This window comes from Sminthopsis crassicaudata, chromosome 3 (genome assembly GCF_048593235.1).
Source record: "Sminthopsis crassicaudata isolate SCR6 chromosome 3, ASM4859323v1, whole genome shotgun sequence".
Classification (NCBI taxonomy): domain Eukaryota; kingdom Metazoa; phylum Chordata; class Mammalia; order Dasyuromorphia; family Dasyuridae; genus Sminthopsis; species Sminthopsis crassicaudata.
In genome coordinates this window covers 320,313,130-320,335,767 of record NC_133619.1, presented here as the reverse complement: position 1 = coordinate 320,335,767, position 22,638 = coordinate 320,313,130, and the positions used below count along the sequence as shown (strand labels likewise).

The 22,638-nt window shown below is 35.0% G+C and overlaps 1 protein-coding gene across 50 annotated transcripts in view; it reads left to right on the top strand.

Annotated features, from left to right (window-relative positions):
- The window catches only part of ZBTB20 (zinc finger and BTB domain containing 20), a 1,031,727-nt gene that overhangs the window by 923,632 nt on the left and 85,457 nt on the right, over window positions 1-22,638 (top strand). The gene's annotated exons all lie outside the window — the stretch shown is intronic.

Here is a 22,638-nt window from a genome sequence, read left to right as displayed (position 1 = left end):
AGAAATTTCACTCAAATGATAAGGCAAAAATATGCTTTGAAAATGTATGCATCATTCATGATACAGATAGAATGTATTTGGGGGCTGAAATAAATTATACATGGACACTGGGCAACTTAGTCACTTTTGCCTCAGTTTCCTCATCTGTAAAATCAAATAGTAATAGGTTCTACTTCCCAGGGTTGTTGTGAGGATCAAATGAGATCATATTGTAAAGTGCTTTGTGAAAATGTCTTTCACAGAGTACACCTTATATCAATTTTAGTTATTATTAACAGAACAGGACCCTGCCCCATATATTCCATGCCAGTATGTATTATAGGCCCAAACATGTTTCATTTCTTAGAGCCAAGTTGAGGGAAGGGACTTTTTATTATTGGATATAAGGTAGGTACAGGACTTTATAGTTTGAAAGGATCCACTGGGGGGGACTGTTTGAAAATGAGTCACATATGAAAGGACTTCCTTCTATTTCCTTTGAAAAGCCATGTGCAAAAGTCAGTACAAATTCAGGGATATAAAGGCTAATTAATATCTGCTTGGTGGCTTAAGTATAGTTGGGAGGAATCTGCTCTTATCTTCCACATTCAGTTCTGGAGGAGGGATGAAATAACAATCTAAAGATTACTTGTAATTGTGGTAGGTTGGAGAGGAGAAGATTGGAGAGGAGAAGATAAAAGAAAGGAAGGAAAGTTAATAATAGATCTAGAAAGAAAAAAAAAAGAAATAGTCAGGAAGTGCTTTGGACACACCAAAGGTTTTTTTATTACTTCTTAGGAAAGTTTTTATCATTTATTGTGTAAAGTCGTAATTATCATTTGACCATAGATATACTCTTTCAAGCCCTGAGAATTCAACATGTTTAACCTTAATGGACTTTGGTAAATCAGTTTATCTGAGCTTTGTTGAACAAGATTCAACCTATGTTCTCTTTACTTTCTAGACGTCATTCTCATGCTTCTCAGTTTTTGATTTTACCACTTAAAGTCTCCTAATTTTCTGTTTTCATGCAAAATTCCAGTCCTCATCTCAGTTACTGAAATAATTTGAATTATTATTGAACCTTCTTACTTACTGTATTTTTTGAAACTTAATAATCAAAGAGAGCACAGTGTTCCAAATGCAAATATATTATTGGTTTCCACTGAGGAAATTGTTACATTAAGGGGTATATTTGTCAACCTTTTTGTCTGCTTCAGCATTTATTAATAAATAACCTCAAAGAAGATAACTACAGAAATTCCTCTGTCCCTTTCCTGTGTCATAACTGATAAGACAGTCATGATCCTATGGAATATATTATTTTTCCCAAGAGTGGCTTGTTTTCAGACCATTCTGCTATTTTTCTGTGTTTCCACCCTCAAGAGATCTTGCCCTTCATCCCTATCAGTTTGGTATTTCATTACTATCTTAAAAAGCTGGGGGTTATTGACTTACTTAGAAATTTTACTCTTTTCCCTTTTTCTATATGCTTTTTAAAAATTAAAAAAAAAAAAAAAAACTGGGCCAGATACTCTGTCCTGAGGAGTATTTGTTTATCTTTACCTTCTATTTTTTATCTTTAGGTCAGCTCCCTTTATAGAATAAAATAATACCTCACCTCACTTTCATCAAAAAGTGACTCAGGCCTAAGTTGTGTGTGTGTGTGTGTGTGTGTATGTGTGTGTGTGTGTGTGTGTGTGTGTGTGTTTTTTAATAAACCAAGTGCCATCTGTACCTTACTTTTCCTTCTCTTACTATTCCCCTCAGAAACAAAACAAAACAACAAAGGACTAAATTGTACCGGGAAAACACCTTAACTGACTAATAATCTTTCATTTCCAGCTCCCTGATCCATTACACTCGTCTTTCAGTATTGTTAGCAGTGTCTTTTTTTTTGTAACTGAATAAATTAAATATGAAAGAGAGGGACTAATGTAATTCAAATAAACATGTTAATGACCCCATTTTTCCATTTGGTAACTAGACCGGATATGGTGGAATGCCAGTTTTTTTTGTTGGTGTGTTTTTTTTTTTCAAGCCTGTAATTTAAAACTTTTAACAAGGACATGTTTTTTTCCTTTATTTCTACCCTCTACTCCCACTCTTTTTCTTTCTTTAATCCACTTCTTACAGTCCAATTAGCTGTTGGAGCATGTAAACTGTCCTGATTGTATACTAGCTTTGGCGAAGTGGGGGGGGAGGGGGGGAGGAGGATGGGGAGTGGTTCCAGGAGGGGCAATTTGCTTTATCTCAGTAGGTTATGTCTTAGGATTCTGGACTCTTGAGATCTTATGGATGGGAGCATTCTATATCCTCATTTCTAAACATGCGCTGTTCCCTTTTTGCTCCTCCACACCATACTCCAATCACTTCTTAGGCAGTTCTTTAGTATTTCTAATGAGCCAAAGAAGAGCTGTAGGAGGGGACTTTATTTTGTTTTTAAGCCTGAATGTAGTCCTCATAACTACAGTAAAGAGAAGAACAATGAATATCACCCTGTAGAAGTCACTCCACTTTTCCTTGAAGTTTGAATTAGTAATTTGCATTCCCGGTAACCCTCCCATTTAAACACACATAAATATATGAATGTGCACACACACGTGGGGGGGGGGGTATTATACAAAATCAGTATTTTTCAGATGAATAATTTGCTATCTCCAGTAAATTAGTTATTTCTTTGCGATGTTGCCTGTCTTTTCTCCAATGTATTTTCTCCAATTTATTCCTCTTTCCCCCATCTCTAGTCTTCTAAAAAGATTAATTTCTGTGTGACATGTTTCCTGGTAGAAGATGTTTTCTCGTCTTTCTTCACCTCTGGATATATTAGCAATGTTTAAAGAAGACCTTTTTAGTGTGAAAGCACTTTGTTTTCTCCAATTTACCTTCTTAAAGGAAAGAAGGGACTCCTGCTGTTTTGACTTCCTTTTTGTTTTTGTTCTCAAGAATACAGATCATCTCTTTAAGATGATTCTTTAAGAGCCACCTTGCTGAATCTGACACTTAAATTTTACAATTTCTCCATTCTAAATAGAATTTTTTTTTAAACCCTCTTTAATCAAGTCCACTCCTTTCTATTTATTTGTTTGTTTTTTAGTTTGGAAGACAATTGATGTTAAGTGTCTTGCCCAGGATCACACAGCTAGTTAAGTGTTAAGTGTCTGAGGCTGGATGTAAACTCAGGTCCCCTTACTCCAAGGTAGGTTCTCAATTCACCATTCCACCTAACTGCCCCTAAGTCCATTACTATTTAGTCTTTGTTCCTGGAATTCCTAATTTCAGTTCTATTTCTTGATACATTGCATATCTCTTCATTTCTACTGTGGCAAGGATTCAAATAAAAAGGATTAAAAAAAATTTTAATGGAGCAATATCATTATTAAAGCAAGAGGAATTTCTTTTAGAAGGGGTCTGATTTCCCAGATTGATATCCCAAACTCCCCATATTAATAGCAAAATCACAGCTGCTATAGTGATCCCATTGATATGCCTTGCCTTGCACAAAAGAATCTCATAGCCAAAACATAACTTGTTTAGAACATTCCAGTGGATCTGTAGTTGCATTGACATGTATTCTTTGAAGGGTCCAGTAGTTGAGATCAATCTATTTATCTTGTGCTGTTTTTTCTCTAAATCCTTCATAGGGATTCTCCCTATATGCTAAGAACCTGGCTTTACATCTTTTGACATGGAGTGGATAGCAGGGAAGCACATAAGCTCCATCACTTGTGTCTGTACTACATGAATGTTCTATGATTTTTCCCATTCATTCATCTCTGAAGTTATGCTGCTTTTCCTGCTCAGATTTTAGGTGGTAATATAATGTTGCCTTTTCGTGCCCATCGTTAACATTATTTTGATGTTACTCCAACTTAAATTCTTCAAAAATTGTGATACTTTGGGATTTACAAGTTATACAGAATCACTAGAAGAATGGTGTTATAAAGATGCACTTTTATTTTGGAGAGAATCTTTAAATTATTATCATTAAAAGAATCATTAAAAGAATTTCAGTTTACCAAAGGCCATCCAGCATGTTCTAATTCTTTTAAATTATTGGTCCAATTTATTGTCCCTTTAGAGAGTCTGTCTGAGATATATATGCTAATAGACAATTCTTTACCCATCAAATTTACGTTACAGAGTCTGGACAATACAAAATCTTATTCCATTTCATTTTTTCTGTATGAATGTTAGACCAAACACTTCTGAATGATTATGAATTTCATCTATAGGCTACAAAGTTGTCCAGGGCTTAAAAGGTCACACTTAAAAGGTCCATTTATTCTCATTTTTATTCTTCTAATTTAATACTGATTTTGACCTTTGATTTAGAAAATTAATGGTCCCAAATATCTACAGTCAATATAATGAGGGAAAGGAAAGGGGGAACCCCATTTCTCGGCGCATAGATAATCCCATGAGGCGCAGTGTCCCCTGTAAAATGAATTTACAGGCTGAAAACCTAGATTGATAAATAAAAGGTTTATTGTAGGAATTTGGAAGTAAAGCTCAGTTAGAAAGACACTAGGGCCGAAGGTGGCCACTGGGCGAGCAGGGATCCTTACATGGCTGGAAGGATACCATGTGTTGGCTGGGAGGGCTCCTGCAATGAGGGCATTCCAGCTCGTTTCTTTTATACCTAGAAGATGATGGGCAGTTCCCCTAAGTTCTCGGCGGGCTTTTCAGTTAGCTCAGATCAGGTGAGGGCTGGGGGAAGCTGAGCTGATGATGGTGGGGGCTGGGCCCGGATATTCAAAGGGTGCCTCTGACCAGGATTTGTGAATCAAGGTCAGTCATGGGTTGGGCAATTAGAAAGGAATCTTAAAGGAACTCCAACCCTCATCAATTATATTCTAAACTTATTCCCATGTTATTAGTAATTAGTCATTTCTCATCTGTCAGAATATAAACCGTTTCAATATTTGTTGTATTTAATGCTCTCTGATTTTAGTGCTTCCTACTTTTGTTCTTGAAGAAAATATTCATTGTACATAAGCATGATGCTTTTGTATAGAGCTTTAATTTTATCCTTTTTATTCTTGAACCATGTTTTGCATTAATTTTTTGCTATCCTTCCTTTCTATTAGAGTCCCTATTAAAAATAAATTGATTTACTTGGTAGGTACTTCTTTTATGAAATTTTTCTATCATGACTTTTTTTGGCAGCAGACATTGATATAAAACTTGCCTTTACCTTCCTGGTGGTCTTTTTTCAAAACATTTGTCATGAATAATAAAATGTTAGGTATGCAGATATCTCTTGAAATGATCTTTTTTATGGCCCCTGGATTCTCCAAGAAACTAACTCTCTGAATATTTTTACTTTCCTCTATAAAGAGAATCTGTGAGTGACCCTTTTAGCTGAAGCTTCCTTTTTTCCTTCTGGTTTTATTTCTGTTGAGAGTGTTGAAATTAATATGATTTAATTGAGTTCCCCAATAATATCCCATTTCTTGTTTTTTTAGACGAGAACCTCACATTTAGACTACCAATTGCAAAGTTAATATTGATAGATGCTTCCACTATTGCCCCTGTTAGCATGGAAGAAGAAGATAGGGACCATATAGAACTAAAGACGTTTATAGTTTTGCTTCATAGATTGACATGGCCAGTAACCCATCACCAGGTAATCAGATTACTAGTGGCAAACATATCCTCACTTAACTAGACTGAAAATCTTCAAAAAGAGGACATATTCTGTTGCAGAAAGAGGCCTTAGATTTTTTCTAAACCCTCCAAAAAGTCAAATTCCCTCTACAGTATTCCTTACATTGTAAACGGTTATCTATTCTTTACTTGTTGACTTACAAGAATGAGGCTCTCACTACCTTATGAGAGAACTCATTTTATTTTGGCACCATTCTAATTGTTAAGAAGTATCACTTTATATTGAGCCAGAAATCTACCTCTCTATATCTTCCATTTACTGACCCTAATTATATCCTCAGAGAGCTTGGGAAAAAAATGTATCATATCTCTTTCACAGGATAATTTTTCAGATATTTGAAGATGTCAATATATCCCACTATGTCTTTTCTTCTTTGGACTAAACATCTCTTATTTCTTCAATTGATCCTTTTAAAGCATTTTTTTTTCAAATTGACTTTATATATCATAACTTACAAAAGTTTCTCTCCAAGTTTGTTTTCCCTAATTGTGCAAGGCCCACTTGAATTTTGGTGTCTTATTTGTTTTCTTTTTTTTTTCCTCCCTTACCCATCAACCTCTAAAGGAATCATTTCACTGAGAATGAGAAGATGTGGTTTCAGTCCTTGCTGTGCCACTCATTTGTTGTGGAACCTCAATTTCATTCAACCTTTCTAGGCCTCAATTTCCTGCTTTGCAAAATGAGTTGGTTGGACTAATTGATCTCCACAGATTCTCTTCCAAATCAGATATTATTTGATTCCATAAGAGAATTTTCTATGCCCAGTTCAACTCCCTTCCTTCTTAGAGGGCTTTTTGAAGAACCCCGTCCTATATTATCCTATATATAATCTCCCTATATACATGTTTGAATAAAAAATTAAAATTTCATATTAGAATTGTAAGCTCACTCAAATCTAACAGGCCTGAGCTTCTAAATTATGGGAATTTGACCATTCCATGAACTCTATATGTCCTTGACAATAGATACCAGGAACTAAGCCATTCCTGGGAATGTCTATGCTTAGGGTGGTTGGCTTCCTCCCTGAGCATATACAATTGATAAGGAAATACGTCAAGGTATAGACAATATAGAATGGGTCAAAACACCAGATGTTTTATATATGTCAAGATAATATATGGAGTAAGTCAAAACACTAGAAGGTCACGTATTTCTATACATGTATACGTGCCAGACTTCTTGGCTGAAAGCCCTCTTTGTTTAAGAGAGGTATATAAGATTGAGAATCTTACATCTCCACTGAGTCTCATCCTGGGGAGGACGCTCCTCCCGGAAAAATCTTTACACAATTCAAGTTGATTGAGGCTGAAACGGGACTCCCAGCCATTTGAGTTTTTGAGGTTCCCTTGAATTGATGATGTATTCTCTTCCTCTATCTGCTATTATTGTCATGTTGTCAATGGTTCTTATTTCTATTTGTTTGTTTGTGTAAATCTAAATTGTCTGTACCTTGTCTTGTTTGATTAAAACTTTTTACTTTTACTTTTTAACTGAGCTTGAGAGCGTCATTTATAGGAGCGAATCCGAACTTTTCTTTAAAATCATAATACAATGTTGTTCATTCATTCAGTCATATTCAACTCTTTGTGACTCTGTATTGTCCGTGACATTTTCTTGGCAGAGGATGTTGAAGAAGTTTGTCATTTCCTTCTCCAGTGGATTAAGGCAAACCGAAGTAAAGTGACTTGCCCAGTATCACACAGATAGTAAGTGAGGCCAAATTTGAATTCAAGTCTTCCTAACTCCAGGCCCAGCATCCTATCCATTGAGCCACTTGGGTGCTTCTAATTACCCTATATACATATCCTTCTGTAATTTACTTCCCAATTCAGTGCAGCCTGATACAACATCTAGGTCCTGGCCCTCACTTTCTCAAGGATACAAAGTTTAAGAAATTTTAGAGTCCTCATCAAATGCATAAATGAGATTTTAACTATTGAGGCTACTTCCCTTCTTTACATTAGAAATCATAGAGAATTAGCAACTCACCATTTCTAAGATTTCTGATTTGTGTTCTGTTAAAGATTTCTTTTCAAGCTTCAGTCCTCCCAGGATTAGATTTTTAGACAATTGTATGAGAGAAATTTATAGTATGCAAGCCCCTAGGTTGTGCCATGATGATTAGAAATTCTAATGTGGCTGTGGCCATAATGTCCAGACAAACCATAATGTTAATTTTCAAAATTAATGAGCTTTGTCATGCTATCTATGACCTTTGGTCTTTCTCACTTTCTTTCATGGTTATTCTCCAGATCTTCCTGCAGTGTTGCCTTCAGCTAGGAATATACCAGTTAAATCAGTAAGGTATTAGAATGAGCCTCATACAGTCAGCAACAGTTAAGCCAAAATTGATTGGCTATTTCTGAAAAAAGGGATGGAAAATTGCTCTTTTAATCTAGGCAAATCAAATCGTGCCTGCTTGCTTTCCACCTGTAGCTCAGTGCATGCAAATGCATTCTGATTGATGGTAAAATTTCTTTGTCCTTTTTTTCATGCTCAATCTCTTGTGATAAAGCACTGGGGTATCTTTAGAGCTAAGTTTTTTGCACTCAAGTGAGAAAGCTCTTGCTTTCTGTCCCCCCAAAAAGCTAATTCTCCTTCCCCTTTTTCCCTTCTTCCTCTGGACTAGTAGGTGTGATTAAAAGTGTAATGTATTCAACCTTTTTTCATCTTTTTGTTTTTTCCTACCGTGAAGTCATGTCTGGCTGTGACATCACAGTGTGTTGCATTGGGCAGTCTTGTGATGTATAAAAGAGTGGATCATAATTGGGTTAACAAAGCTGTACCAGGCTCTGAATGGTAGAAGTGCACATCATTATCACATTAGGCATCTCCCTGTGATTAGCTGTATAAGAAAAGCCAGGTCAAGATTGGAAGGAGTTCCTGTTTTTCAAAGGAGATTTATTCCTTTTTCCTTTCTTAAAATAACCAGTGATTTTTTTTTAAATAGGCAAAAAATTAAATAGGGACCTAGTTTTATTTAAATGTAAATATATATGTGTATATATATATGTATGTGTGTATATATGTATGTATGTATTTATGTATAGGGAGGGATTTCTTTTGTAAAACCAGAAAGGAGAAAAATAAAGGCAGTCTTGGTCTATAACATTGATTTGTGGCCAACAAAGGAAATGTCTACTTATAAGACACAAATCAATGCATCCAGGCTGTGAAAGTGCAAACAGAGAAGTGAGAAAATTATTTAATCATTAGTCTTCTTTGGAATTTTTTAAAAATGGAATTATTCTGGTTTTTGTGAATAACTAAAGATGAAAATGGAGGTGGTAGAAACTAACTCTGTGTTCACCAAGGTTCACATTTAAGGGGAGAGGAAAGGTAAAGGTGTATTATAAGATTCTTGAAAGACAAGAATTATTGTGAATGAATTCCACAAACTAGACATCTTCATGCTGTTGATAGCTAAGTTGTCAGACATATTAGGCCTTGGTTCTTTATGCTTGGGCTTCGATGGCTTTGTGAGTGTGAGTTTCCTGTTAAGTCCTCTACATTTATCAAATATAACCTGTTATATATTAATAAGAATTAGGCTTAGCACTTACAAAGATCTTTCCATTTTCAAAGTACCTTAAAGTGCTTTGAATAATAAGCCATCTTATCCTGTGGGAAAACTAAAGTTCCGAACTTTAGGAATCCAGAAATATATAATAGCACCTCACTCATTCAGATGACTGAGAATGAGGGTAAGAGAAAAAAGAAGCCCATCTGAAATAGTTAAAAAAAAACAAACCATAGACTATTCTTAAAGAAAGGTAGTTTTGGTATTTTTCAGTACATGTAAGTTAATTGAACTCAGATAACAAAACTGGGAAGCATTTAATAAATGCTTGTTGACTATTGTTGACTGTCAAGCAGAAGTGTGTCAAGATCATCTTGCTATAATGAACAAATGAGAATTATTTGTACTTAGCATGTAAATTGCATGCTAAAGGAGATTGCTAGAGCAAGTTAAAAATCTTTAACTGAAATCTTAATGCTATTTAGTTTGCCACAGAAATTTTTCTTTTTATTGTTTGTCTTTTTTTCAAAGAAGACCATGACATCAGGGAACTGATGCCATAATATGCAAGTAAATTGGTGAGAGAGGGTTATGCAAGGTCACCAGTCTTACTTTCTCCTCTGAAGCCATCTCGGTTTAATGAGGGAAAGGAAAGGGGGAACCCCGTTTGTCGGAGCATAGATAGTAAGATAATCCCATGAGGTGCAGTGTCCCCTGTAAATGAATTTACAGGTCCGAAAACCTATATTGATAAATAAAAGGTTTATTGTAGGAATTTGGAAGTAAAGTTCAGTAAAGGCCAGAGGTGGCCACTGGGCGGGCAGGAACCCTTACATGGCTGGAAGGATACCATGGTTTTGGGGGAAGGGCTCCTGCAAAGAGAGCGCTCTGGCTCGTTTCTTTTATACCTAGAAGATGATGGGTGGTACCCCAAGTTCTTGGGGGGTAGGGCTTTTCAGTTAGCTCAGATCAGATGAGGGCTGGGGGAAGCTGAGCTGGTAATGGGGCTGGGCCTGGATATTCAAAGGGTGCCTTTGACCAGGATTTGTGAATCAAGGTCAGCCATAGGTTGGGCAATTAGAAAGGAATCTTAAAGGGACCTCAACCCCCATCAGGTTCAATGGAAAGATGTAGATCAAGACAAGTAGAGATGTCCTTGACTGGATGTGGTAGGAAACTTTGGCATTTTTAAGCTAAGGTCTTTTAAAAGTCTCAGTTTGACCGAGGCATTGGCCTCAGTAATTAAGGCTAGGTAAGAAATGGAGCTTAATTTTAAAAATCAATCTGGGAGGGGAAGACTTTCAAGATTTTTTTTTAATACAGTGGAGAAAGCAAACTTTAGTCCACCCACGTCTCACATGTCACAAATGCTAAAATACTGCAGTCTGGATAAATAAGAGTTTTTCTTGTTGACATTTTTATTTATGAGGAAGATAAGCAGGTCACTTGTTGCCACTTTCTGAACACAGAAGTGAATCAGTCCCTTTGTAATGATCTCTACAAGGTGTTTTCATAAGTCCTTTCATAAGTTTCATAAGTCATAAGTATGGATCAAAATATTTTAAAATAATTTTTATGTTTTCATGGGAAACTGCAAAGTGCGTGCCCATCAGTTCGGGAGTGGCTGAATAAATTGTCGTATGTATAAATGAATATGTGGTAGAATATTACTATATCCTAAGAAGTGAGAAAAGTGAGAGACTTGGAAAGACTTAGGAAGACTTAGAAGAGCTGTAGCCAAGTGAAATGATCAGAATCAAGAGAACAATTTATTCAATGACTAAAATACTGTGAAAGAAAGTGACTTGGAGAGATTTAACTGTGATCAATACAGCAACCACTCACAGCTACAGAACACTGATGATAATGCTTCTCCCCTGCTTGGCAGAGAAGTGATAGACTAGAGGTGTAGAATGAGACATTTTCAGACAAGAGTAATGTGTGAATTTATTTTGCTTTGCTATATTTATTTGTTACAAGAGAATACTTTCATTTTTTGATATGGAGAATTATGGGGAAGGGAATAATGGAGAGTGATAGTGATACAAAAACAGAAGTAAAGAAAGAAAAAAGTGTCAATACAACATTATTTTTTAAATACACAGAGAAGGAAATTTCAGAAGAGGACTAGAGATAAACAATTAGTACTATCATGTTTAATTCAACAAATACTTTTAAAAATACAAGCTATATATTATTAAGATTAATTTTTTATATCTAATCCTCTTTTTTCCTGTTTTGTGTCCATGGAAGCTAGTGTGTGTGAAGTACATAATTAAAAGAGAAGGAAATTTAAAACTTTTAAAAATGTGCTTTCCTAAAAACTCAGGTTCTGTTCAATGGAAAGGGAAAAAAAGGCTAAGAGAATTTCACTACCATGATCAATGCATTTGTTTTTGTTTCTTTGGTGAAGAAAATCACCCAAGTTCATTCTACTTCATCTTGAAAATGTGTTAGATCTTTACTTCTCAATTTAATCTCATCAATTATGTTGCTTAAGGAAATTAAAAGAATGGAAAATAAGTGGATCACATTGACATGTCCCTCCCAAACAAAGCAATAGAGAGTTTTCTTTGAGCAACATCCGTTAAAATAATAGCATTTGCCAACTTACATCAAGGGAAAAAAAATCGAGTTTGATTTCTAACATAGTAATTCCTCAATTAATCAGGTAGTCTTCCAGCAATTTTAACCCTCATAACAGTTTCCAACAAGAAATAAGTTGGAAAAGACATTCTAGCATGCAGAATAGTTGTCTCACTATCTTTGTATACAGCTGGCATTTTCTTTTTGTACCTTGATTGTCTAACCGAGTCTTATTTAATATACAAGTCTCATAGTTTTGCTGTCTGTTTTCATGGTCCACAGGGAACCAGAAAGACAATATAATACAGTCAAAAGATATTAAGAAATAGTGAAAAACACATGTATTGGCAATCAGGAGATACAGGTTCTAGGCTGAGTTCTCACAGTATCTCAGTCTTACTGAGTAAATCACTTCTTATGTCGGGGCCTCAGTTTCTCCACGCATAAAAATGAGAGAAGTGGTTTAGTTGATTTCTTAAGTCCCTTCTTGTTGTAATGGATGATGAATCTAACTAGATGAAGCTTGCTAGCCATAGAGCTGAAAATAAGACAGCATTATTTTATAGTTAAAAGAACTGAGATCCAGAATATATAAAACTGTTAAAGATAGACACAGTGAATATAATGAGACACAGAGAATACAATTGTTAACAGTCTGACAGCTAAAGAGAGATAAAACCTAAAGAAGACACCAACCTGTGTTGCCACATAATCCAATAATGAATATTCATTATAGTGACCCTTAGCTATTGAGAGACAGTTAAATTATTTTCTTACTACCCAATGTTCAAAAATGCAGAGAAGTGTGAAGTACATGTTACAAAATTTTCCATCCAAAATGGTCAAAATTTTAAAAATTAGGGTGCTTAAAGGGATAAATTGCAGTTATCTAGAAAACTCACTTATGTGGAACATCTTAATCTCTGGTGAAACTAGGTAAATGTGATATAATTTAGCTTTTAGCATTGGCTGGGATAAATTACGTTTTTTTTCTTATAAGGAAGAAAAATTAGAGTAGAAACTAAAACTTGAGTGGGGAGAACCTTTGCTCTGCAGTACTTTTAATTTCAAATCTTTAGAATAAAGATGTCAACAAACCTAGTTATATAATGTATGTTGTCATCTGGAGAAAAGAACAGTTGCACATACTTAGTTTTACTTTGTAATGCGTCATTACAAGAGTCCAAAAACATCATACGGGAAGTTGTTTGTATGTCTTTTCATTGCTTATGCAACTTCCAAGCAAAAAATTTCTTGAGACCAGATGGTTAAAAAAAAAAAAAAAAGTCAATGCAAGTTCCATTCTCCAGATGCATTGATATTTCTTGTCATCTTGAAGTAAATTCAAATACATTTGTATGCCCAACCCTAACTCTTACTAACCCTTTCTTTTCAGCCAGACTCAATTTTAGTAGTCAGAAGTTTGGGGGAAAATATTTAATCACTGTACTATCCCAGATCTAGTTGGACTAAAAGACAGCAAATGCCACATAATTTGTCATTCGAGAGGTTTTATTTGCTTTTGTATTATATACAAAGAGATGTTTGGCTAATCACTGGGTTATGATATGGGCAAGTGTAAGGGGGAGACAGAACTTGTTATTAAGGAATAGATTTATATTTTGTAAACCTTCCCTTTGTATAAGATGACATAAGGGCAGCATACTTAATACTTCTTTTCAGCATTTTGAAAATTTGATTGTTTTTTGTTTTTGTTTTATATGGGAATCACATGAATTGAAGATAAATGCATTTCTTCAAAAATATCTTTATTAAGTAAAAATTAAGTGAAAAATCACTTAGTCAATAAGTATTTTGTAAGCATTTGCTGAAAACTCTGCTATAATACAAATTCATGTAAGACATGAATCTTAGGAGCTCACAGTATTGATGGTAAAATAAAACTAATATATGAAACAAGTGTACAATATAAAACATTATATAAGAGTTGAATTATATGGCATAGCTTTTAAAAAGGCATTGAGAAAAGTAGATCAAATGCCAGCATAGTCAGAGAAGGCTTCACAGAACTGAGATTTCATCTGAGGGCCTACAAGGGTAGGATTTGGATAGATAAAAGAAGAGAAGGGGCAGCTAGATGACACAACGGATAAAGCACCTGATCCTGAAGACAGGAGAATCTAAATTTAAATCCAGCTTCAGATACTTAACACTTGCTAGCCGTGTGACCTCGGGCAAGTCACTTACTCCCAATTGCCTGGCAAAAAAAGAACAAGAAGAAGAAGAAAAGAGCTATAACAAGAAGAACAAGAACAAAAACAACAACATATAGATAGAAGAGGGGAGGGTATTGCAGATGGAGTCCTTTATCCATATAGTTCATTCTGCAATATAGCCTTCCAGGCTTTCAGGAAATCATAAACTGAGAACCAACCTTGGAACCATCCTCATTTTGAAAAAAAGAGTATAAATATCCAACTGTTCGTATGATTTTGAAAAGGACAACAGAAATATAAAACATTTCCTTAGCCATAAAAATTGTTTAGAAAGAGTTTTAAAAAACCCTCTTATCTTTCAACAGATCAAAATGTTTTCTCATGCTAATTATATTCAAGTAAATGACTCAAACAGGGCCAAATACTTGCAGTTTCATATTTACCAGGGCTTTATTTCTTTGCTAAGACAAGAGGTTGGAGGAAAATTACCCAGAACCTAGATTTAGAAGTAACCCAATCTAAGTAACCCACTTTTGAAGTAAACCACTGTCATGAATGAGTATGAGCCTGATTTGAGAAAGATTTGAGGAGGAGAGGAATGTTTTTCCCTTTTCTACCTCACCTCTGAAGTGAAAAATCACCACAGAAGTGAGTTGAATATTTATTAAGTGGCTGTTTGAACAAAGTGTTCTATATAGTGCATACACATTAATTAATATTAATTAATACTTGATACTAAAGAAGAGGCAGATGTAGTTGATGTATTGGTTAGTTTTGCTGAACTGCTTTTTTTCCTCCTTTTTAATATATTTGTTGTAAGAGAGGGCTTAACTGAGTGGAGAAAAAAACAGAGATTGGTTTTGAAATAAATGTCATATAGAAACAAAAAACAAACTCTACATAACCAGATACCCTACCCCCCCAAGAAGTTTAAATTTAAGGCAGACCACAATAGGAATAAAGAAGATGTTTTAGGAAAACCTTAGAGAGAAGGAGAAAAATGTTAGTCATAATTTGCTTTGCTCTTTGTTGATTTTATATTTTTATATGGTTTGTACTACAGAATTCTTAAAGATATTTAAAAAAGGTATGTAGGTAAAAATTAGGATGAGAGATACAGGAATACAGAAGGCATATTCAAATGAGTTTTCACAATTATATGCTTAATGCCCTACATAAACAAGAAATCTCATCATATTAATGTCTAGTATTTTTAATCACACACTACCTATAAGAATATGAAAATGAAAAAAATTTTATTATTCCATTTCCTTTTTCCTGTTGGGACTAAATAACATTTGGAAAAGAAACCATTCTGCTCATTCATCTTTATGTAGTTGTTTCAGAGCCAGCTCAGCATCACTATACTAGAAGAAAATCAACCCCCTGGCTATTCCTGTCACCAATTGATGTTTACATTTTTGCCAGTAGGGTGCGTGAAATTGTACTCTGTGCATCAGCAATATTTTGTTCATTGACAGAGGATGGAGATCATGATGAGAGCTATGTATAGCAGGCCTCATTCAGGGACATGAAAACATGAGTTCCAAGCTCGAGATGATAGTTGTAGCTTGTCAATCTGGATGTCCTTATCGTTATTGAGTTGTCAGCTACAATCCACAAGCAATGCTATTTCTATAATGCAAAACAAAATAATAATCTACTTCTGGGCTGTAAAAGTGCCTCAGTGAATCCCAGTTGATCTGTCAAGTGCACACTGCTGTACTTGGGTTGGTTGATAGGTGTGTCCTGAAATTTTGGGTAAATATAGCTGCTTTATTGAAGCACAGGCCATTCTTGCTGGGTGTTTTGAGACTGAAAGAGGAGAGAATAAACCTTTTCATCTTCATAAATAGTTGCTTTCTTCAGAATAGTCACAATAGTTTAAGGAGAAGGGCATATGAGAAAGGAATTATGCATATTGTAGTTAACTACTCTCTTTGAGTCAATCAATATCGCTGTCTGAGGAAAAATTAGTTCCCACACTTTGCATACAAAATAAAGCAAAAAATTCTAGCAAAGGGTGATCTTTCCCAAGGTGCTACTTTATTTATAAGGGTACTTGAGCTCAGTTAATGATTAGTACCTTCAATGGAGTACATTTGGTTACTTTTTTCCCAGAGTTTTTAGATGCTCATGACTAGAATTTCTTTTTTTTTAATTATTATTATTTTCATTTTGTTACTTTTAAAAATAACTTTTTAAAGAGGAAGACAATTGAGTTTAGACTTGTGATTTTGGCCATTTATAGAACTGCAGGTATGGCAAATCTCTCCACTGATACAGATGGGCAAGTCCTTTATACAAACATTAGGATTTATAGTCTTAAAAATATGCTTCACATACTGATAGGTTAGGGAACTTTCCCAGGATCACACAATTAGCAAGTGTCCAAAACAGAAATCCAAATCTTCCTCATTTCAAATACAGCCTCTATACATTTTATAACACTGCCTCTTATTTGCATTGCTACTGTGAAAAATTTTTTTCCATATTTCGTTCTATGATTATTTTATATTATATAAATCAAATATTTTGAAGAATGTTTTAGCCATGTCTTGCTACATACTTCCAATAGTAAGATCTCCCTTTTAGTCAATTATGTAATCATTAACTCTACACTAGGGACTACTCAAAATGTTTGTACCCCTTTGAAAGGGAAGGAATTATTATAATTTATTTCTTCTTCCTTTCTTCTTTTTTCTTTCTTTTTTCTTTCTTTCTTTTCTCATTACTTCTTTATAATCTTCTTCATCATGGATAAGAAAGCAATAACTTTTCCCACTTTAGAAGGAAGCATTAAGTTCTGTTCTGAGGAAACTCATTACCTTTCCTGGCAAAGAGTTTTCTCCATTTACCATTGTATATTCCAGGACAACTGAATTTTACCTAAACTATCTCAATTGGAGAAAGTGAATGTGGACTAGGTATGTGACCTTTCAACCACATTGGCTAGCAAAATAACTGCATACATTTTTGGATTTATAATCCATCTCATGATCCCATGTAGATAAAATAGAATTAGGAAGTCTTGATATTTGATAGACTCACACTGTACTTTGTCATAAGATATTCAATTCTTTTCATTATTTTTTCCTTTTGGTTTTCTGAGAGTGAACACTGAAATAGTACTGCCTACAGAAATTTTATTTAAGATGAAGGGAATGACATAATAATAGAGATGTTTTATAAAAAATCTGCATGATTTCTTTCCTTCAAATTCTTTGATTTGTTGGTCAGCCCTCTTTTACCTAAATGGATATTTCCAATGAAAAAATACCTCTATAATTTTTGAAGGTACTTTCTTTACTTGTTTTGTTGTTGTACTTATCACCTCAAAGGTATATGTTACAGTCATAGAAAGGCCTTGCAGTGTAATACATACCAAAGAATGTATTGCTTAAGGGAAAAAAGAGGTCTTAACAATATAGAGTTTTCTCTCCAAAATCAAAGAGTAAATAAGTAAAGTAAATAAGCATAGTTCAAAATCATATAAAATAGAGTTCAATAGTCCTGTTTTCTATCGCATCGTGGACATGGAAAATTCTGCAATTACTACAGTCAAGAAGCTTTGAAATATTATCTCTGGACAAGTGAAGGGGGAAAAGTTAGGGCATCTGCAAAAATTAGGTGATACTTGTGAAAACTGGTATATTCAGTGAAGCTCATTCTCTACCTTTCTGGCATGGGATTTTGCTAGAGTAATGGAGTGTTCCAAAAGCTGTCTGTTGCTACCTGGTCTTTTGTCATTTCACATTGCTGAAAAAGAAGTGTGCTTAATTCTTCCTATTGACATTCAGTTAGCTAGCTCAATTAGAAATATCAGATCAAATAGCTCATGATTTATCCAATATACACAAAAATATAAGAAAACTCAAGCCCTCCTGTCCCCTATGCCCTGTGAGTCTCCTCCTTGTCTGGCTGACAATACAGGAAGGCTTTGGGAGTCGTGTGAATCTATGTGTGTATGTAATTGTGTGTGTGTCTGTGTGTATCTTTGTGTTTATGTCTGTGTTTTTGTGCTTGTGTGTGTGTGTGTGTGTGTGTGTGTGTGTGTGTCTGGGAGGTAGACAGATTCCCTACCTGGAAATGGCTTGCTATTATTAGACATTCAGTTACCAGGGGTTATGTAAGACAATTGAAGCTCTGTTTTTTAACAGAGACATGATTCATACTGCTTGTAGTAACAGTAACCACCTCCAAATGAGACAGAAACCAGACACAGACAAAGGCTAGAGAAATCGATGCCGGCTTAGTACAGCCATTCTCTTGATACCTTCTGCCTCTCAATCAGAGCACTTAGGTTATCAGAAGAAGAGGTTACTGCTAATTCTGAATCTCTTGTGTCCCCTGGAGTTGCCAGGTGGTTTCATGTGCATTTGTGATTTTCATAGGAGAAAACTAGGCCTTGAAAAGCTGCAGTGTTTTATCACAGGCAGCTTTCTCTATACTAATCCCTCAATTCTATTTGGCACATTGGCCACACATGTACTTCCCTCTGACTATCACTAGCATTTCTGTTCTGAACTCTCGGTGGCTCCTTCTGGGAAAAGTTGGAACTGAAATAAAATATTTGATTTAGCTATACAATTAACTTTCCTCCAATGATGCTATATATCAGTATACTGGAAGAGGTGAAGTTGGAATGTGATTTGAGCTTCTCCCAATACTTTTTTTTCTTATAGCATCTCTAAAAATCTGAATGAAACTAGCCTGGCTGTCAGTTTCCCCAACTCTGAGCTTTTTCTTAATTCCCTCCAATGACTCCTGGTGGAAGAAATAAATATTAAGTAGTTATACTCTATCTGTATACTCATATAGTAAATCTTTGGGTCTAAATTTGATCATCCAGAATAGGGGTTGACCTGCCCGCTAAAGTACTGTGCCAGACACTGTACTAACTGTTTACAAATATTTCTTTTGATCTTCACAACAGCACTGGAAGGTAGGTGCTATTGTGATCTTCATTTCACATCTGAGGAAACTGAGCCAAATAGAGAGGTTAAATGACTTTTTCAGCTAATAGGTCTTCCAGGTTCAGCTCACTATCCATTATGACCCTGAGTTGTTGTTAAGCATCAGGATTTACACCCTAGTCTTTTGATTTCCCAGATCCAGTGAGCTTTATGCATGACTTAGTACATGGTTTGCTTTTTAACAGTTTTGACTGAGTCTTGACAATGACCAAGTTTCATCCATTCAACTTTGCTTGCAGAAGAAGAAAAGAAAAACCAGATAAAAGAATACAAAAAAAGTTTTTTTTGAAGAGAGATACTCAGAAATATGGAGTAGAACATGCTGCAGAATTCTGGACTTAGAATCGAAAAGAACTGGGTTCAGTTACTGTACTTGGCAAATTCTGACACTGGAATGTATAACCATAAACAAATTAGTTAACCTCTCTAAGCCACAGTTCCCTGAAAAATGAAAAGACTGGATTATATGGGCTCAAGGTCCCTTTCACCTCTAAATCAATGATCTTGTAAGCATTCAGAAAATAGATGATAATCTTGTCTCAATGCTTTTTATTCATCAAACAGGCAATCACCCTTCAGTGTCACTCTTTCAAGATTTAAAAAAATTCCAAAAATTATCTTAAGACATGCAGGTGAGCAACAAAAATTAACAAGCTAATAATGCTCTGAAATCCCAAGTTGAAAAAGGAATGATTCTTTCTTTCTTTCCTTCTAATAATATCACCATAATAAGCTGTTGTGAACAGTATTAAGCAGTCACAGAGAATTTTATATTTGCAGCATATTTTGCTAGTATCTTGCTTATTTTATGGCATAGTTATATAAGCTATACAACTATATTAATGCAGATATATAAAACATTTTCATTTATAAAATAACATTATAATGTTATTTTGCATTTTCATAGTACTTTGTATCCAAGAAGGTAACAAAGTATTTTTAGACCAGGTTCAATGTGGATATTTCCTATTCTCTTGAAACATGAAAGGCATTTATTGCTGTAGTTTTAGTGAGTGGAATATAGACTTGCTTCACTCATATTTTGTTTTTGGAGAAAAATTATCTTGACTGGGCATAAAAGAGATCCAATTTTTGGTCCCAGTTCTACCACCACCTCTCACTATTACTGAGCTAAATGAGCCCAAGCTTATTAGTGAACATTTCACTCAATAAACTTAGTTCTTCTTAATATCTGCTTGTAATATTACATTAACCTGACGTACAACTTATTAAACCTTCTCCTGTGATGTTGTGATTAAGAGTAGAGTAGTAAGAGAAATCCAGTTTTAAAGTTGCATATCACATCCATTTATATTAATGGCAAGTCATAATTAATTTTAATCTCTTATAAACAAATAACTGTTGAATACCTGCTGTGTTCCAGGCACTGTGCTTGGCACTGAGAAGAAAAATCATCTGTCCTCAAGAAGCTGATAATTTGATAGGGGAAATAATACTTATTCATAAAAGATAAATAGCAATCAGTAGTGTATACTCAGTGATGGAAGTTCAGACAAGTGAAATAGGGATTCCAAGAAAGAGGATGATCATTGAGAACTCGGGCTGGATTTGAAGAGATAATGGACATTGTATGAGAGAGTGTAATAGGAGAAATACAGAACTACTGCTTCCATTTATCCTCTTCTCACTCATTTTGCAATCTGTGGTCCAAGTTTATTGATCAATTGGAATTATTCTCTCTAGTGTTTTCCAACTTGATGCAATATCTTAGAAAATCTGTTAACCTTTCCTCAGTTCTCATCCTTCTCTGCTTTTCTGCCTCATTTGACACTTATCTACTCTTTCTTCATGTATACTCATGGATATGAAAAGGAAGAACTCTGGTTTGAGGGAGATGGCATTTTCTCTTGGTGGTTCTTCATCTGTCTTAACACTCCTCAGTTTCCTATTCTCTATCATCAATATCACTTCTGTTGACTCACTATAACCCAAAACACTATCTCATAGTCTCTCTTCCTTTCTCTGTTCTCTTCCTCCTCTTCCTCCTTCTCCTCAAATACACTCCATTTCCATCAAAAGTACTATCATCATTCTAGTCACTTAGATTTTCTACCAAGGAGTCACCTTCAGCTCTTTATTCTGTTTCAATTCGCATATCCATCAAGTTGAAAAACCTTTTCATTTTCTACCTTTTCTAATTTTACAACATCTCTTGGACCTTCTTTGTTCTGTAATTTAGATCCTTATCACTTCTATGTGGACTTTTGCAATAGCTTCCTAATTGGTTTTCCTGCCTGGAATGGGAAGAAATTTAGGTTTATCTATGATTCTTAAACCCCACTTTCTCTCCACTCCAGTTCATTATTCACATAGCTACCAAGGTGATTTTCCTAAAATATAGTATAGGATGAAATATAAACTCCTCTGACATCTAAAGTTCTTTACATCCTGGCCACAACCTACCTGTCATGTCAGACTTTTTACACACCATTCCTCTTAATCACATTAGTACTTTATCACTTCATGCTTGAGATTATGAGAGTAGCCCGCTGATTGATCCCCCTACCTAGAATTTCCCCATTTACATATGTCCTCCACCAAACTGTCAATAGATCTTTCTAAAGCATAATTCTGATTAATTGCCCTCCTATTTAATCAACTCCAGTGATTCCTTTTTGCTTTAAGAATCAAATATAAAAGTCCTCTGGCTTTTAAAGCCCTCTGTAATCACTGTAATACATCCTTGCTGTTCCTCTCAGGAGGCACTCCAGGAACTTTCACTTGCCTGTCCCACATGCCCAGAACTCTCCCTCTTCATCCCTGGCTTCTGGCTTTCCTGGCTTTTTAAAAGTCTCAATTAAATGTCTACCTTCTGCTAGAAGTCCTTCCCACCATCCCTTAATATTAGTGCCTTCCCCCCCCCCATATTATGTGATTTACTCTTTCTACACCTCATTTGTAAATAGTTATTTTCTTGTCATTTTCCCCCTTGTTGTATAAGCATCTGGAGATCCAGAACTGTCTTTTGCTTTTCTTTGAATCCCTGGTACCTAGCAAATGCTTGATACATAGTAGGTTTTTAATAAATTCTTTTTGAATGATTGATTAATGAGAGAAATTAGCAAGAGCAAAGTGAAGAGTGAAAGTATGTGGGAAATAGTTGTGATTAGAAAGTGCATGACTTTAATGGTTTTAAAGCAATTAAGCTCAATAATAAGGGATAGTGCCTGTTGGATATCTGAAGAAGAGTAAATGTAAAGGTCATTGGAAGAGAGGAAGACAGAGAATTGTGAGGTGAGGTGGAATTAGTATGAATGCTGAATACAGGGACTGTGTCTTGAACAACTTCATAGACTCCATAGCTGCCTTCAATCTCCCCAATTCAACCTTTTTTTTAATACTATCAAAATAAACTCTTTAAGGATCAAAAGTTTGTTGTTTCTCATTTCTGTATCCTCAGAATTTTTCATAGTCCTTTCAAATATTCCAATAGATCTTTAACTTCATCATGGAAGTTATTTCTTCTAATAATGCAAATCACAATGTATCTATTCCTCTTCATCCTATATAATCTTTGCCTTCCGTGTTAGCTAAGGGCATCCAACATATTGAGGTCTGTCCTCTAATTCTCTAGTAATTGTAAGGATACCAGTGGATGGTGCAGTCTATCTACTGCTTATTCCTTGTTCTCATCAGCTGATTGGTCCATTTTTTTTCTCCTCATATATTTGATAATCACCTTTATTACACTTCTTAAATTCTTGTTTG